Source organism: Oncorhynchus keta, unplaced genomic scaffold (genome assembly GCF_023373465.1).
Source record: "Oncorhynchus keta strain PuntledgeMale-10-30-2019 unplaced genomic scaffold, Oket_V2 Un_contig_10686_pilon_pilon, whole genome shotgun sequence".
Lineage (NCBI taxonomy): Eukaryota > Metazoa > Chordata > Actinopteri > Salmoniformes > Salmonidae > Oncorhynchus > Oncorhynchus keta.
In genome coordinates this window covers 47,501-52,500 of record NW_026277173.1, presented here as the reverse complement: position 1 = coordinate 52,500, position 5,000 = coordinate 47,501, and the positions used below count along the sequence as shown (strand labels likewise).

Sequence of the window (5,000 nt, the reverse complement as noted above, 5' to 3'; positions counted from 1 at the left end):
TTTACATAAGTAGTCACACCCCTTTTGCCTTCACACTCCACTGTTGTGTGTATATACAATGTATCTCATTTACATAAGTGGTCACACCCTTTTGCCTTCACACTCCACTGTTGTGTGTGTATATACAATGTATCTAATTTACATAAGTAGTCACACCCCTTTTGCCTTGACACTCCACTGTTGTGTGTGTATATACAATGTATCTCATTTACATAAGTGGTCACACCCCTTTTGCCTTGACACTCCACTGTTGTGTGTATATACAATGCATCTCATTTACATAAGTAGTCACACCCCTTTTTGCCTTCACACTCCACTGTTGTGTGTATATACAATGTATCTCATTTACATAAGTGGTCACACCCCTTTTGCCCTTCACACTCCACTGTTGTGTGTGTATATACAATGCATCTCATTTACATAAGTAGTCACACCCCTTTTGCCTTGACACTCCACTGTTGTGTGTATATATAATGCATCTCATTTACATAAGTAGTCACACCCCTTTTGCCTTCACACTCCACTGTTGTGTGTATATACAATGCATCTCATTTACATAAGTAGTCACACCCCTTTTGCCTTCACACTCCACTGTTGTGTGTATATACAATGTATCTCATTTACATAAGTGGTCACACCCCTTTTGCCTTCACACTCCACTGTTGTGTGTGTATATACAATGCATCTAATTTACATAAGTGGTCACACCCCTTTTGCCTTGACACTCCACTGTTGTGTGTATATACAATGCATCTCATTTACATAAGTGGTCACACCCCTTTTGCCTTGACACTCCACTGTTGTGTGTATATACAATGTATCTCATTTACATAAGTAGTCACACCCTTTTGCCTTGACACTCCACTGTTGTGTGTATATACAATGTATCTCATTTACATAAGTGGTCACACCCCTTTTGCCTTGACACTCCACTGTTGTGTGTATATACAATGTATCTCATTTACATAAGTAGTCACACCCCTTTTGCCTTGACACTCCACTGTTGTGTGTGTATATACAATGTATCTCATTTACATAAGTAGTCACACCCCTTTGATCATCCTTGATGTCGCTATAACTTGATTGGAGTCCACCTGTGGCCAATTGTAATGAGTTGGAACATGGGAACACACCTGTCTATATAATGTTCCACAGTTGACAGAGCAGAAACTATACCAGGAAATCCAGAGGACTGTCCGGACATCTCTGAGAGAGAATTGTGATGAGGCATATATCTGGGGGAAAGGTTATAAAACAACTTCTAGAGTTTTTTGAAAGTTTCCAAGAGCACATTGGTCTCCAGACGACCCAGACTCTGTCTAGAGCTCGCTGTCTGACCAAACTGAGCAACCCGGGCAAGAAGGACCTCGGTCAGGGAGGGGACCAGGAACCCAATGACCACTCTGACGGAACTACCGAGTTCCCGAGGTGAGATGGGAGAACCTGCCAGAAGGACAACGGGTTTCTACAGCACTTTACCAATCTGGGCTTTATGGGGGAGTGGCCGGACGGAAGCCACTCCCTGATAAAAAAAAAAAAAAAAGTAACATGACAGCACACCTGGAGATTGCAAAAAGGCAAAAGATTCTGTGGTCCAACCAGGCACAGCTCATCACCTGTCTAACACCGTCCTTACCGTGAAGCATGGTGGTGGTGGCGGCATGCGGTGGGGATGCTTTTCAGCAGCAGGGACTGGGGAGACTGGTAAGGATGGAGGGAACAATGAATGGAACCGAATACAGGCACATCCTAGATGAGAACCTGCTTGAGTGCAAACGACCTTAGACCGGGGGCGAAGATTTGACTGTTTTTCAGGGACTGGGAGACTAGTCAGGATGGAGGGAACAATGAATGGAACCAAATACAGGCACATCCTAGATGAGAACCTGCTTGAGTGCAAACGACCTTAGACCGGGGGCGAAGATTTGACTGTTTTTCAGGGACTGGGAGACTAGTCAGGATCGAGGGAAAGATGAACAGAGCGAAGTACAGAGATCCTTGATGAGAACCTGCTTGAGTATAAACGACCTTAGACCGGGGTCGAAGATTTGACTGTTTTTCAGGGACTGGGAGACTAGTCAGGATCGAGGGAAAGATGAACGGAGCGAAGTACAGAGATCCTTGATGAAAACCTGCTTGAGTACAAACGACCTTAGACCGGGGGCGAAGATTTGCCAAAGCAACGCTGGAATGGCTTCAGAACAAGAATGTGAAAGTCCTTGAGTGGCCCAGCCAGACTTGAATCCCATTGAAAATCTGTGGAAAGACTTGAAGATTGCTGTTCACCGCCGCTCCCCATCTTACTTGACAAAGTTTAAGAAAATCTGCAAGGAACAATGGGAGAAAATCCAGACGTGCAAAGCTGATACAGACCTACCCAAGACGACTCCAAGCTGATACAGACCTACCCAAGACGACTCCAAGCTGATACAGACCTACCCAAGACGACTCCAAGCTGATACAGACCTACCCAAGACGACTCCAAGCTGATACAGACCTACCCAAGACGACTCCAAGCTGATACAGACCTACCCAAGACGACTCCAAGCTGATACAGACCTACCCAAGACGACTCCAAGCTGATACAGACCTACCCAAGACGACTCCAAGCTGATACAGACCTACCCAAGACGACTCCAAGCTGATACAGACCTACCCAAGACGACTCCAAGCTGATACAGACCTACCCAAGACGACTCCTAGCTGATACAGACCTACCCAAGACGACTCAAAGCTGATACAGACCTTGTGTCCCATCGAGGTGTGGTGACCTCACCGTCCATCACGTTGGCCCATAGAGGTGTGGTGATCTCACCGTCCATCACGTTGGCCCATCGAGGTGTGGTGACCTCACCGTCCATCACGTTGTCCCATCGAGGTGTGGTGACCTCACTGTCCATCACGTTGGCCCATAGAGGTGTGGTGACCTCACTGTCCATCACGTTGTCCCATAGAGGTGTGGTGACTCACCGTCCATCACGTTGTCCCTCACCGTCCATCACGTTGTCCCATAGAGGTGTGGTGAACTCACAGTCCAGCACGTTGTCCCATAGAGATGTGGTGACCTCACCCATCACGATGTGGTGACCTCACCGTCCATCACGTTGGCCCATCGAGGTGTGGTGACCTCACCGTCCATCACGTTGTCCCATCGAGGTGTGGTGACCTCACCGTCCATCACGTTGGCCCATCGAGGTGTGGTGACCTCACCGTCCATCACGTTGTCCCATCGAGGTGTGGTGACCTCACCGTCCATCACGTTGGCCCATAGAGGTGTGGTGACCTCACCGTCCATCACGTTGTCCCATAGAGGTGTGGTGACCTCACCGTCCATCACGTTGTCCCATCGAGGTGTGGTGACCTCACCGTCCATCACGTTGTCCCATAGAGGTGTGGTGACCTCACCGTCCATCACGTTGTCCCATCGAGGTGTGGTGACCTCACCGTCCATCACGTTGGCCCATAGAGGTGTGGTGACATCACCGTCCAGCACGTTGGCCCATAGAGGTGTGGTGACCTCACCGTCCATCACGTTGTCCCATCGAGGTGTGGTGACCTCATCGTCCATCACGTTGGCCCATAGAGGTGTGGTGACATCACCGTCCAGCACGTTGTCCCATAGAGATGTGGTGACCTCACCGTCTGGCCCGGTCTGAACAGAACACCGCAGTTATTTAGTATTTTATTAGGATCCCCATTAGTTATTGCCAAAGCAGCAGCTACTCTTCCTAGGGTCCAAACAGAACACAGAGCACAGAACACAGAGCACAGAGCACAGAACACAGAGCACAGAACACAGAACACAGAACACAGAGCACAGAACACAGAGCACAGAACACAGAACACCAGAACACACAGAGCACACACAGAACACAGCACAGAACACAGAGCACAGAACAGAACAGAGCACACAGAGCACAGAGCAGAGCACAGACACAGAGCACAGAGCACAGAACACAGAGCACTGAGCACAGAACACTGAGACAGGCACAGAGCACAGAGCACAGAGCACAGAACAGAACAGAACACAGAGCACAGAGCACAGAGCACAGAGCACAGAACACAGAGCACAGAGCACAGCACAGAGCACAGAACACAGAGCACAGAACACAGCACAGAGCACAGAACACAGAACACAGAGCACAGAACAGAACACAGAACACAGAACACAGAACACAGAGCACACAGAGCACAGAACACAGAGCACAGAACACAGAGCACAGAACACAGAGCACAGAACACAGAACAGAACACAGAACACAGAGCACAATTCAGAACATCAATAGACAAGAACAGCTCAAGGACAGAACTATATACATTTTTTAAAAGGCACATGTAGCCTCCATATCAACGCTTAAACACAAACTATCTGGGTCAAATAGAGGAGAGGCGTTGTGCCGAGAGGTGAGGCTTTATCTGTTTTTTGAAACCAGGTTTTCTGTTTATTTAAAGCAATATGAGATGGAAGGAAGTTCCATGAAATAAGGGCTCTATATAATACTGTACGCTTTCTTCAATTTGTTCTGGATCTGGGGACTGTGAAAAGACCCCCGAGGGGCACGTCTGGTGGGGTAAGTGTGTGTGTGTGTCAGAGCTGTGTGTGTAAGTTGGGGATTTTCAACACAATGTTTCTTATAAAAACAAGACAGTCTCTCCTCAACTCTCAGCCAAGAGAGACTGGCAGCATAGTATTAATTAACATCAGCCCTCTGACTACAATGAAGAGCAAAACGTGCCGCTCTGTTCTGGGCTGCGGCTTCACTAGGTCTTTCCTTGTAAGCACTGGGACCACACGACTGGACAATAATCAAGATAAGATAAAACTAGAGCAGGACTTGTTTTGTGGAGTGTGGTGTCAAAAAAGCAGAGCATCTTTTATTACGGACAGATCTCTCCCCATCTTTACAACCATTGAATCAATATGTTTTAACCATGACATTTTACAAACTAAGGTAACGACCAGTAATTTAGTCTCCTCATCTTGTTCAACAGCCACACCA

The 5,000-nt window shown here is 47.5% G+C and overlaps 1 pseudogene; it reads left to right on the top strand.

Annotated features, from left to right (window-relative positions):
- Window positions 1-5,000, top strand: part of LOC127917090 (TBC1 domain family member 1-like) — a 79,049-nt pseudogene that overhangs the window by 39,590 nt on the left and 34,459 nt on the right.